The sequence below is a fragment of the Thunnus albacares genome, chromosome 11 (assembly GCF_914725855.1).
Source record: "Thunnus albacares chromosome 11, fThuAlb1.1, whole genome shotgun sequence".
NCBI lineage: Eukaryota > Metazoa > Chordata > Actinopteri > Scombriformes > Scombridae > Thunnus > Thunnus albacares.
In genome coordinates this window covers 10,569,130-10,583,716 of record NC_058116.1, presented here as the reverse complement: position 1 = coordinate 10,583,716, position 14,587 = coordinate 10,569,130, and positions in this window count along the sequence as shown.

The window sequence follows — 14,587 nt, the reverse complement described above, 5'->3', positions numbered from 1 at the left end:
AGGGGAATAATTTATTTTCACTCTAATTCCATCCATAAGTAACACAATGAATATTGGTCATGGGTTTCCCACACTTTCTGTAATAAAACATCTAAAAGCAAAAATCTTATCAGATGGGGGTATGTAGTCTCATTTGTGTCAGTTAAGGGGTCCCTGACATGAAAAAGTTTGAGAACCACTGATGTAGACATCCCAGTCTCAATAAACATATGCACCAGTGTCTCCTCATGCTTGTTGCATTAACAAATTTGACAAAATTGATAAAAATGTATATTTTTATTTTGGTCAGTTGCGTAAGTAAACAATATAGTTTCAGTTAATTTCATTTTTTTCTAGTCTAGTTTTTATTTTTATTTCCATTAACAAAAATGTTTTTTTACACCTAGTTTTCCAGTTAACTATAATATCTTTGCTACAAACACAAAAACCTCAGACAACAGCCAACAGACACCTTTAAAGGAGGTTTTGTCTGAGAACAGACATGTTGTATGTCTCAATTGTATTCAATAAATAAAAAGTAAGTTCTAGCACAATGGGATTTTGGTGAAACTGAAAAACCTGAAATATGTTTTTTGTTCCTGACAGTAGCCCAAATGCTAATGAAGGTAAACACAAAAGAGTAAACACCTGGTCCTGACGTGCAATTCAGAATAAAAACACAATAAAGCTAAATGCTAATGTCCATTGCAGTACTTGTTAAACTGTAACTTATGTATTTTCCCATTGATCACTACTAGTGAAAAGCACAGAGAAAGAAATCAATTTCTCCACAACGATAGAGAGACGACTCATATGAGGGCAGTCATTTTTAACTGAAGACATGTTGACGTCACAGTAGGAAAAGCACAGGTGTAAATAATACAATTAATGAAGGCTGAATTCATTAAGCTGCTTCAGGTTCAGGGTCCTGTTGTTGTGCATGCTGGCTCACTATCATACTGTCATGGCTGACTGCAACACTTGAACAGAACAGAGTCATTATTAAAGGATAGATTAATACTTTTTTAAGTCTGTTTTAAAACAATGACACAGGTTTTGCTTGCTATAATCATTCGTCTTCTTCATACATGTTTATAAAGTGACAGGGGACAAAATCCACAGTTCAATTAAATTCTGTGCAAACACACATTCCAAAGTTTATCTGAAATTAATATGAGACGTCAGCCGTGTGAGTTAATCAGATTTAGTGAGTATCTTCCAAAGTTACAGTCCTTTTTGTGTTTTCCTGCACAGTGTTGTGCTGAGCTGCAGTGGACGGATAATAATACAACAACAACATTTTGTTCTAAAAACTCTGTAACTTTGGAAGATGGCCATTTCATGTGATGACCTCAGACTGCTGAAGTCTCATAATAACATCAGATTAACATTGGAATGCATTTTTTTCACAGAATGAGGACTATGGATTATATTTATTACATTGGTAGTGCGTTATGAAGGGATCTTTTATTATAAACAAAATGAATGAATACAGCAAGAAAAAACTGTTACAATGTTCATATGGGCACCATGAAATTAGCTTTTTGTTCAAATCCCATTTCTGCGTTAAATTATTAAGCAGTGTTATAATGTTGTAAGTGGTCTAAAGGGCACTGGTTTTAATGGAAACCTTAAGTGTTCCATGTTAGATAAGACATAAATAATCAGATGAACAGATACAGAAAAAGTATACAACATAACCATGAAATTGCAATATTATCCAATATTGTTCACAATAAAGTTTATTACAGGTCTTTTTTTCAATCCTTTCTTGTGTTTCATTTTTATTCCACAACTCTATTTTTCCCAATGAATGTTTTATTTCCTAATGTCTCTTTTTATCGCAAAGTCTTAAGTCTGTTAATCAAGATAAACAGAGGTTTAATTATTGTAGAACCACTCAAACTACAATGTCTATTCATATTCCTGCTGTTTTGTCATTCAGTTATACAGTAAAGTTCCTACAGTGTTACTGTTCCATTGATTATGTTTCTATATTTGTATCACAGACGCATTATCCTGCACAGGTTATTGATTTTAATGTCAAATACTGTAATTGATACCCTGCACTTTCATTAATATATTAATACATTGTACTCTCATTTGTACTTTGCACCTCCTTTTTTTTAAGTCATTTTTTATTCATTTATCCATCATTTATTCATTCTTTTAATAATTTGTTTTTGGATATTTTTATTTGTCTATACTTTTCTGTGCATGTACATGACATATTTATACTAGGCTGCATATGTTTATTTAAAGTATATTAGGCATATACACTTCCTTTGGGATCTACACTCTCCGAGCATTTTATTAGGTACACCTGTGCAATCTAATGCAATCCAATACAACAGTTCTGCTATAAACTCTACTTTTACCAAGCTTATAACATTTTCAGTTTTACTGACATCATCAGAAAGGTGATAATTCTAGTTTATGTTTATTATCATAGTGGGTGGTGGTGGTGTACTGGAGTGCATTACATTGAAAAGTCGTCCTAATATTTTGTCCACTCCATTAACATACATGAGGGGGGCAAAATATTAACTTATCTTTAAGTAAAAAAATATAAAGTCAATCAAAACAAACTTCACATTAAGAACAAATTAAGTACAAATGCCTCAACATTTTAGTGTGGAGTACTGGAGTAAATTGAGGACAATAAAATCAACCTAATCCTCTTGTTGATGGTCATTTGCTGAGACTTATGTAATAACTCCTGTGTGTTCCTGGAACTCAGTTGTTTCATAAATCATAAAGACCTCAGTGAGCTAATAAACTTAGTGTTTCTTACCCACCCACCCTGTATTATTCCAGTAATGTGTTTTCTTTCTGTACACCCAAATCTGGCTCTGAATCTACTTGCTCGGGAAAAAGGCAACCCTTTACAGAGTTATTAAAATGACACTGAACAGAAAGAAGTTGATTGTGGCTGATTAACAACTGGTTGGCACACATCATGGGAATTTTCAAAACATCCAGGCAATGTTAAGATACTTAAGAAATATCAACTTATTATTGTTATAAAATACACCCTCGCTTGGCAAAGAGCTTGGATGTGATGCAACTGTCAGAGTAACCAATAGTAACCTGTAGCAACAAACACAGTTTTTAGCCTGTAGCCTGTGAGTAATATGTCTGATGATTCAGAGTTTTTTTTTCACATTAGATGGATGACCCAGTGTGCGTGTGTGTGTGTGTGTGTGTGTGTGTGTGTGTGTGTGTGTGTGTGTGTGTGTGTTTCTCTACATCTCTTTGTGCAGTGTGCAGATGTCCATGAGGGAAGCAGCCAGAAAGTCACTCGTGCTGAAATTGTCCACAACTCTGTTCTCTCCCATGCACACCCCTCATCTCTGTATCTCTGTTTTCCATCCTCTATCTTTATTTCTATGACACATTTGCACAAGGGAAATTCCAATACATTCAGAGCAGCAGGCTTGTCAAGATATCCCGAGGGACATCCTCACAAATCCCCCTAAAAATCCAATATAGATAACATACTATAAGCAAGTTTGGACAAAATAATATAAATATGTGCTCAATCTAATGCAGTCCAGTGAGACAGCCCTGATGCAAATAGTATATTTCTAAAGTTTACTTTTTTGAGATTGTCAGAAAAGTGTGGATTCAACTTCACGTATGCTATTTTTTGTGGTTGTTTATGGTGGTGATAACATTGTATTGTGTTACGGTCCTATTTCTTTCCTCCAACAGTTAAAAAAATAGATTTATTAGTAAAATTTGAGTTTATTCAGCACCTTTGTCAACAAATATTGATATTATTATTATATATTATTCATACTACTTCTGTAAAACTGTTAATACAGGTAGTGATTTGATGCAGGGCTACTGTATTTGATTTTAATGCATTAGACTGTGCATTAAATTGTTGATGACACTATGTCCACTGTGTAACAACAGGTCAAAATTCTACCATTTCTTCAGTCATGCTCCCTCTTCCTCACACTTAATGTTATTTTATGCTTAAAACTGACATAATTTTCAGCCCCGGAGGTTTTTCCAGTATAAAGACTAGTCTCTGTATTGGTGGGATGCTGCTTTGCCAAAGCTGTGATTTATTTTACAGGAACAAAAAGACTCATGTCCACATACACATTATTAATGCACACTGTTTTTTTGTGTCTTGGAGCTACACAATGAATTTCTGAACTCATTAATTTAATGATACTGGCTAAAGAGCTAGTAAACATTAATAATTTTACCCAGCTGTTCTCATAAATATTGTGTTACAGTTGTTTGGTGAGCAATGTGGTCTAGTCCACTGCTGAAGAGTTGCTGAAACTAGATTGTGCCACTCGGTGGTCACAAAGTATTATAACAAGGAAGCAGCCAGCTGGCCGTTTTTATACAGACCCTCCATTTGGTTGTTTTACAACATCAATTTATGTGCATGTATTTAATATCATGCAATCTCTGGTATACTCAGTCCATATCCAGTTTTGTTAAATGCAAGCCAAAACTTTGCTTTGCTTGACATTACATTTGTTTACAGAATTGTGTGCATGTTTGATGGTGACGGTTAGTTGATTATCAGTGCTTTTTTCCTTTTACCGTTAACCATATCAGATCATTTGATAAGAGCTTGGCACAGGCTTTTGGGAAAAATAGTTAGTGACAGTTAGTCATCACATGCTGGGATCATGTCTGTACCTGCTGCTCCAGGTCTGGACAACAATCAACTCAGGAACTGACTCAGGAACAAAGTTTCCCTGCACTGTAGAGTAGATGATACTACAAAGTCTGGCTGCAATCAGGGCAAGAATCACCATTATAATGATACCAATAGTTTTTACTATTAAACACAGCTAATGTACTGTCATGTATAGAAGTGAGTCATGTGTCATGATTTATGATTAATAGCTTATGAGTTAATGCATTTTCATTTGATTTGGCAAACATTAAGCATTTATCTATGAAATTCACTTATTGGAAATCACATGCATGCCAAAACACAGGACAGTTTTTCATGGTAAATAACAAATATGTTTTCATATTCATTCATGTACCCAGAACATGATCTTCATGTTTAATGGATTCTGTGTGCGTGTGTGTGTGTGTGTGTGTGTGTGTGTGTGTGTGTGTGTGTGTGTGTGTGTGTGTGTAACACTAGTATTGATTTCAAAATAAGTCTTAGTACTGGTAGTATCAATAGTTTACGTATCGACCCTCACAGCAGTATGTGTATTTCTGTGTGTTCAGTGACTGCTGAACAGTGAAAAAATATTGGAAATAATCCAAAGAGCATGTGGCACAAGGTTATAAATGATATCGATCTGTGGGATGGGAAATTAATGGAAATTCCCGCAGACGTTTGAAGTCTCAGCATGTAGCTGTTCTTGGCCAGTCAGCTCGCAAAGGTCAACAGATGCAGGCGAAACCTGACTGGTATTCTAATTCTAACTTTGCTGCAAAGGGACAATGGGACTTTGAAGAATTCAACCAAGGTCCTGACAGTGACCACAGGGTCAAGAGTTTCCATAGTGATACCGACCCGAGAGTACTCTGAAAGCAGGACTGGCTTTCAATGGACCTTCATGATGACTCCAAGTAAATTGCAGGAAGATTGTTTGTGAAGACCTGGATGTACAGTATTTGATATAAAATCAGTGACTTGGAATACATTTTATTTGATGTGTTGCTATAACAACTTGTGTTTCAAGTTAAGTTACAGATCATCTGATCTAGTGCTGCTAGTAAAATGCACTAAATGATATCTCCACTGGGAGTCGCTATAGGGCTCAGACAAGTGCAACACAGTTGCCAGTAAATCATTCCTTCCCTGTTCAATGATTTAAAAACATTACAGGAGCTTCCTGCTCTCTAAATAGAAATGTCTCCCATTACCACATATTTGCAAAATAACCTTTGAGTGAGACTCAAAATGAAGATAAGCAGATGGTTGTCTCTTTTGAGCTGATTGGCCAATATAAGGCCAATGTCTGGTAATATCATATTTAATGTTTCATTTCAGGGGTCAGACTCAGGCCTGCAGTGACCAAAGTGAGAACCAAATGTTCCCCCAATGACAGCAAATTGAGGAAAAAACTTCAAAGTGTCAAAATCAAAAATTGTTCTTCTTCAAAAATTCCTTTGGTCAAGATAATTTCAGGTTATTTCAGGTTCAGGAGCCTTTAATGTATTAGAAATGGGATAAATGGCATTGACTGCTTTGAGTTTGGTTATTTTGTAAGAGTGTTGTGTTGTGGTTGATTTTAGAGCTTAAAGAGAGTGGATTTGAGTTGCTTTTTTGGTCAACAAAAAGAATATGTGAAAAACGTGTGTGTGTGTGTGTGTGTGTGTGTGTGTGTGTGTGTGTGTGTGATTGAATGTTTGTCCAATAGTGTGAACTGACAAAAGGTGGACATTCATTTTAGACACATTGATTCCAGGATATTTTCAAGTTTACAGACTTTAATTTGGTTTATTTTGGGAGATTCAGGAAAATAGATTTGACTTGAATTTGTGGTCATAACAAACGTGTGTATGAGAACATTATATGAGCCAACATGCATGTGTGTGTGTGCAGATGTGTAAAAGTACAATTCTGAGGTAACGTTATGCGTTAATCACGCTATAATTCAAAAACTGTAAAAATATTGTACCCTTTACATTTCTACATGTATCCAAGTACTTTGCAGATGATGATTTTACATTAAAAAACTCTGATGAGCTCATACAATATGATGCATTGTTATAATATAAACTACCTAACAGTGTATAATGTAGCAAAAATGACCAGCTATAGCACTGAAATGCTATTTTTTGCTGAAGTGCTATTACTTTTTAAAAATTTTTTAACTTGAGTCAAAGATCTGAATATACCGCTGTATGTTTGTGTACGGAGACATAACGTACAGAACATACTATAAACATACAGAACATACTGTAAGGGGAGATTTACCTTATGAATCATATTAATCTGTTGGTGCAGTCTGTTTTGGTTCAGCTGGGGGACTTTTGATAGGTAGATGTTTTTTAAATTAGGCATCAAGTAATTTTCTCTCATCCCTTCCAGATTCTCTTTAATCTGATTAAGAGTCATCACTGCAAGTAGACCTTTGTTTGACACTTTTGTTTAAAGCCTTCTGGGTGATGTTACATAGCAACATTGCACACATGTGTTTCAACTCTGATTAATGTGTCCAAATGATTATTTTTTCCCCCTCAGATTTATGTTCAACATAATCAGTGTAGCTTTGGTTTTTCAGACAACAGAATCCCTGTGTGAGTCTTTCAGAGAGTGACTGAATCAGCAAGTGTTTTCCATGCATGTGTACCTTTGTTTGTGTGCATGTGTCTGAGTGTATACATGAGTGCGTGTGAGTTATGTGTCATCCTCCATCCATCATCACAGACGCTGGGCAGAGGAACAGTACAGTTTAAGTATATAAGGGTCTGCGGTTGTCTGTGGTTTTAGCAATGCGGAAGGAAACGTGGTTTTCTAGCTACCGGTTTCTTCAATATTTTTTGTACCATTAAATAAACATGTGTGACTTGATGAGTCCGTTTCAGTATCCTGCCCACGGCCTTATGGGAGATCGTGGCTGGTGGTCCGCCGCTGTGTAACCATTAACCACAGTGTCTGTTCACACCACAGCACCCTCCAGTGGGACAGTAGACATGTGTGCATACATCACATATAGCGTCCTACATACCTACACACTCACACAAATAGACAGTTTATGGAAGACATACCAACAGGGGTAATCAGACCCAGTGCACAGATGGTTATCTTTTTACTTGGCAAATTTGCTTTAGTTTTCAATGGGAGCTTTGGGAACAAGCTCTTTTTATATGAAGACCAATAATCAGCAGCAGACTCTTCAAACCAGGGGTGACTGTAAATGATGGATGTCATTTTGCCTTAAAAAGGATTCCTCTTCCTGTGGGGAATACATAGCAATAAACACGTGGACAAGGAGCCCATTCAACATTATGTGCATACATAAAAAAACACATGCACAAAAGACTAAGGAGACATTACTAGTTAAGGTTTTGTGTGACAGTATCATGAGATAGGACAGTAGTTTAGATATAATGGTCTGATAACTCTTGACATGTTTTGCTTGCATGTGGAGGTTGAACTGCTGTTTACATTATTCTTACAGATGCTTTTCATGATCCAACATCTGCAGCTGTCGTCTTTGTTATTTGTACCTTTCTTTCAGGGCACAGTAAAGATCAACTGGTACATTTTTAGATTTTCATTAAACTGACTCACTGTTTGTTTGCAAAGTTTTTAGTTCCTTTAAGAGTGTTGGTTTCACAAAGGGAAAACTATGATCTTTGGACAACTCACACATATTTTTTCCTCTTTAAATCACGCCAAGACTATCGTTTCAGTTTTCTATGTCAATCTACTCACTTCCACCTCTCTGGTATCCCATTCAGGCTTCAGGGAGGCACATTCACATCACATGTATCCACACAAATCTTTAGTTTAACTTATTTTCTATGGTTTATTTAGTATTTAAGTGTACATTCACTAAATGTGCCAATCAGCTGTCAAACAAGAAAAAAAAATGAGGATGTGCTAGATAAAGGTGATGAGAGATCACTGGACCATCTTCCATAACCCTTACAGGCCACACTCACGCAAGTATGCACAGTGATGCCTTTCACAAAACTTGAGAACAAAAGGAAAGCATTAGTTTACTTATTTAAATGCAATCAAAATAATCCTTCTGTAAAAATGAATTAATCATTTTTTGAAAGATGCAATGCTGTAGGTCTATGACCAAATTTAAAATAGAGTTCCCTGCATCAATATTATCATCTACAATTAAGAATTTCTGATTTGGTGGAGACTCCGCTCTGTCCATCTTTCTTCTCTCTCTTCCTCCTTATGTTTCTCCTCCTCTTTCTGACCTCTGATTGTCCCCCAGTATTAATTGTCAGCCAAGATGAATTGTGTTTGTCACACACACTAGTGCTACTACGGGAGAGAAATACCAAAGTATAGAATCACTACAGGACACAAACATATATCAGTAGCTCAATCCACAACACATTGTGTGCACATGGCAAACATTTTGCTTTGAACAGTTGAACTAAAAACAAAAAAAAAATATCTTAAAGGTGAGACAGCTGCAGTTATTGGATACACTGGATGCAAATGAAATGGCTGATTTTGGCTTCTGTTTTCCACCAGCAGTTCCGATTAGCAGGAAAAAAATGCAGACATACATGAGATTTGAAAAGGAGCAGTTAGAAACATAATTATTGCAGATCAGGCATTGATGCTCAGTGTGGGTAGGTCCTATGTGACCTCTGACCTTTTCTCTGACTGGGTGTTTGCTCCAAATGAGGAGGAATGCTGTGTATGCTTCTTTCCTGTGTTAGCGATGCCACATGGCACATACACACCCAACCACACGCACATAAACAGTGTAACTGAAGTGCCACTTAGTGTTCATATACTGACTATGCATTAATCAGCCATATCTGTGTTTTTGTCTGCACCTGCACACAGTTTTTAACTTCAGGGGTGTTAATATTAGCAAACAATATATAATATATTGTATTTAAGTCAATTAGTAAGAGTTTATTTTGTTGTTAAATTAAGGTTGTACAATGAATGGCTATCTTTGAGGCTGTGGTTTTCATCACACAAGTGTTTCTATTTTTCTTGTCTCTCAGTATACAGTAATGTGTAGATGTACAGAATGTGATTGATGTATTTAAATGCAAAAGTTTGACAAGTGTAGTTGGATTGAATCTGGGAAAGGAGTTTGAAGCAGATTTTTAAAACTGTGGCTTTCTGTCTTGCTAAGTGTTATAGTCTTGGTTCAAGGTCCGGAGCTTCTCTTGTGGCTAAAATACTTGGACCTGAGCTGGACAAACTCTGTCTGACTGCCCAGGATCCATTCTCAGCTCTCTGGGCACATTCCTGGTCCAGGTGCTGTGTATTTTCTTTTTCATTCTGCATGAGCCTCCCATGTAAACTCTGCAGGATAAATTCATTTATTATTCAAACACATAATAAAAAGTTTCATCTCTCTGGCAACCTGCCCAGGACTTTGTGTTTTTTAGATATTCCGGTGAAATCGTCTAACCAGAAGAAGAATCGTCTTCAGAAGAAGAATGGAAAACATCAGTTAAAGGAAAATTTATTTGTTAACTCACTTAATTAGAAATAGTTTTCCATTGACAAAGGCAGCAGGCCATACTTCATTCATACTCAAACAGAGCTCACATTTTGAGGTGGTACAGTTTGTTTCGCTATCAGTTTTTAATGGGGGAAGAGAAGCGTATTTTATGGGTGTTTCATCTTCCAAGACAGAGTAAATAAACTGCAATATCTATACTTCTCTAAGGTTCAGAGGTCAACTTGTAGGAGGTCCCTTTTGCCACACTCAACTCCCTTGTACTGTATATGGAACATGTTTGCATGTGCATGTGTATGTGTGTGGTCTAATGTTTGCATATGTACAGTGTGTTTCACAGCAGCTCTCCAACACATTGTTTACAATACAGGTTTTATTGTAAGGTCTCCCAAGTAGCAAGTAGCAGTCCAAGAATATGTCAGTGATTGATTGATAGATAGAGGAAAAAAAAGAGGGGCCTGAACAGTGGAGGACAGTAGGCCGTCATTCCTGGTGTAGTCACATATTGTATCCAGTACTGCTCCATAACTTAACACACAATTCCCTCTAAATGATAGTGCTGGGTGTATCATGTCAAGGATAGAGTAGCAAAGTAGAAGGAGATGTTTTGGGTGCCTGTGGGTTTTAATATATCGGCAAATAGATAACTTTCAATGAATCAAGCAGGAATTAACCATTGGCTTTCAAATAGGAAGCCTGGTGTTATTCTTTCATTTTCGTTGCGCCAGCAAATCCTTTGAAAAGACCAAAACTAACAATCTGTTGTTCAATACTTTCCAACTTCCCTACTCTCTGTCTCAGCTCAGCCTCAACCCCACTGGTTCGAGGTAAACTATTGAAAAATACAGTACAGTTTCATCATTTAAAAGGCTAAATATTTCCCTAAAATAATGGGGCACTAGATTTTAACGAATATTACCCAAAGTAGTTGAGTAAAGGAGTAGAAAGTGAATTTGTTGGGGACTACTTTTAGCAGCAGATTGTATAGTCATTAGTTTCATATCTTCAGTTTATTTTGAGTCAATCCCACAAACAGCTGAATGGTGCCATTGGGAGTTTAAGGTGCTAACTTGAATGTGGTCGGTGACCTTTGATGCATGTTGTTCCCCATTTCTCTCTTCCCTTGTCCCCTGTTAAGTCTAATAATGACAAAAAACACCCCAAAAATACTACAATCAGTTTTCGTCATAATGAAATACAGTGGTGTGGCTAATTTTTGTGTTTTTAACACCTTTTGGACAACACTGGAGGTCTATGGCACAGCCAATTAATATATCAGCCTTTGGCCACAAAGACAATACTTGCTTAGAATCAATTCATAGTTGCTTTTTGTTTTGTATAATATATATATATATATATGCACTCTGCACTCTGTCCAGAATATATCTCATCTGGTCTAATTTGGTTTCTCCAAACTGAAAAGTCTATATAATACAAATTGGGGCTAATGGCTTTTAATCTTGCTACCATGACAATGAATCCCTCACTATAGTAAAGACACTACTGGCATCATGTTGCTGTAATATTATATGCAATATTGTGGTTTACAGACCATAGAGGTGGTTTGGCTTTAGTAGTGAGTCTGCACTCACACTGAGAAGAGAACAGTAAAAACTGTTTACAGAACCTGAGAAGTAGAGTGAGTTTTTGGCATGGACATCGACACAGTTGGGCTTAGTTTGGTTTTCCCTAAACGTCTTTTGTTCAGTGTGCTCTGTTATTATGAACAAAGCACCTGGCAAAGATTTGAATACGTCTCATCGAATGCCTGTCTTGACATGCATATAACCGAAAATGCCCGGGGTGTTTGGGAAGGAGAAATGATTCAGCGGGCTTTAGGATGAACATACGGGGAGTAAAAGGTTTCCAAAAATACTCACAGAGGAAAAGAGAACAAAAGAGGATTGTGCCCTTAAGTGTTGTATCTTTTAATAAGTGTTTGATCTCCAGTCAGTAGTAAAATTAACACCCATAAAATAAAAATGCTGCGGGTCATCGAATTCAAGCTGCTTTGATTAACCCCTGATGTCACTTTATCCCCACTACCAGCAGTTAGTTAGTTGATCATTTTGTTCCTTGTAGCAACCATGAACCATTTTGTAAGATCTGTGACCAAGAACAGACTGACAGGCATCTTTTATCTACTCTCTAAATGCCCTTGTTGGAATTAAATTACTGTTTCTGCTATCAGTTTAGAGCTAACCAAGCTTGGCATTATTAGCTGTTTGAGGCTAATGTGGCACTAATAGCCTGCAACACTCTAGGGCTGTCCTAATGTTTCAATCACATTCTGAGCTGCATGTTAACCATGGACTGCTAAAGACTGAGCGATCTGCCTGCAGATTGTGAGCCACCACGCCGCTAGCTTGGTACTACGTTCCCAGGCTGAAATTCCACTTTTACGCCATCATGAGTGATTTTTTTTTTAATGATGCATTTACACTGATTACAATGCACATAATAATGGAATTTAAAACAAAAGCTTGCAAGTAATTCCTGTTGGGTTTAAGGAGCTACTCCACACAGCATTTTAATAAACAGGCTATGGAGATCAGACAGAAGGGATACATTGTATGTTTTCTGAAGCCTGTGTCATAACTAATTTCACAAGAGGGTTGTAAGACTGAATGATTGCCACGTTCACACAGACAGTTTTCATCTGTCAGAGGGGGCAACTGCCAACCATAATAACACAAACACTTCTGTTGTCAAAGCAGCAATGTCACTAGAGAGCTCAACACAGCCAGGTTTGTCTAAAGTTTACTCTTTAGTGAGCAATAAACTGAGTCTACAGACACGCATCATTATTTTGCGTCAGTGCTGACAGATGTTGAGAAATTTACATCTATAAAGTGTGGAGGATTGCATTGTGGGATTGTTAGAAAGTAGTGTACACACCATAGACACTACCTTTTTCAATCCATTGTGGATTTTTTGAGGACACTATAAGTGGTTACATTTACACACTCAATTCAAACACTCAGATGAAATGGTGACAGGTGAATGCAGTGCACTGTAGAGCAAATAGGGAGTGATGCTGAACACTTTTCAGCTAAGTGTTTATATAATTTATTTTATTCCTTTTTTCTTGTGGACTCTACACATATATTTACTTGATTACTGTGTTATACTTCCTGCAGGGACCTATGGGGATCTTTCTGTGGTGACGTTTTTTTTCTTCCTGGTATGAGGGACAGTATAACTGATTTAAAGTTCTTTAACTCTTTTTTTATAGTATCGAATGTTTTAATGATTCTAAATCACTAAAGTTTGTGTTTCATTCAATTCTGTTTTCACTGTTTCACAATTGCTTCCAAATCTTTAAAATGTTAACTCCTGTCTTCAAACTTTATTGGAAGTGTGTTTAACCTTCTGAAGATTAAATGAGGACAGACGAGCTACTACTACTATTACTATCCTTACTACAACCACTACTGTTATTGCACTACTGCTACCACTAATACACTGCTGCTGCTGGTACTGCTACTGTTACTACTGTTGCTACTGACAAAGTTAACTGTCTTGCTGCCACAAAAAACAACATATTGATTTGAGTAACATTATTGTCAGTTTATTTCTCTCTTTTTCTCTCTTGCTGCATCCTGTTTAGATCTAGTACAATAAAAAACAAACAAATAACAAACTACATCCTTCAACTTTCCTCTCTAGGAACTCTGTAATTACTGATTCCCGTAATAAAATATGTTATGTGAAGTTTATGTATATAAAATTCTGTAAAAATGTAAACAAACAATATGACAAACTAGTAAAAAAGGCTTTTGTTCCATGTCTCAGTTTTGAGAATACATTCTGGGGCTATACCTTTCTTTCAAGTATATTATATCTGGCATACTTGCCTGCCATGTCAGAGCCTCTGGTTTGACATTTAATGATGGCAACAGAGAGTGTAGGGTGGAATAACACAGGGTAGTACAGTGGACTGCCCATAATATATATGGGCCATTTGGGACTATGGACTGTACATTAACTGTTCTCCCTGACTACAAGGAGTGCCAACATTTACAGTCATTATACAGATTATTTCAATTCGCTTTCAGACACAAAGTGGGCATTAAATAGTGCTTTTGTGTAAACTGAGCACCAGTTGACAGAAACCATGATGGGTGGGTTGGTTTTAGAGTATAGAGTACATTAAATAAGGTGAAGTAGACTTTAAATAGTTTGGTGTTACTGTCAGCATGCAGCACTCTTTCGGATTCTACACATTTCGTTTTTTGGTAGACAATGTAGCCATCTTAAATTAACTTGGATTCATTGCACAGATTAAGTAATTTATTAAACCGTTCATTTCTTGTGTAAATACTTGTAGCTTGAAGAAAATCTGAAAGAAATAAGAATAATAATAGGCAATAAGATTGACACACATTTCAGTTTCTTTGATGTGTATCATTTTCTGTTTTTTGTCACTTGCAGGATGTTTACCTTCTTTTCAATGCACCAAATGCATTAACTCATTTTCT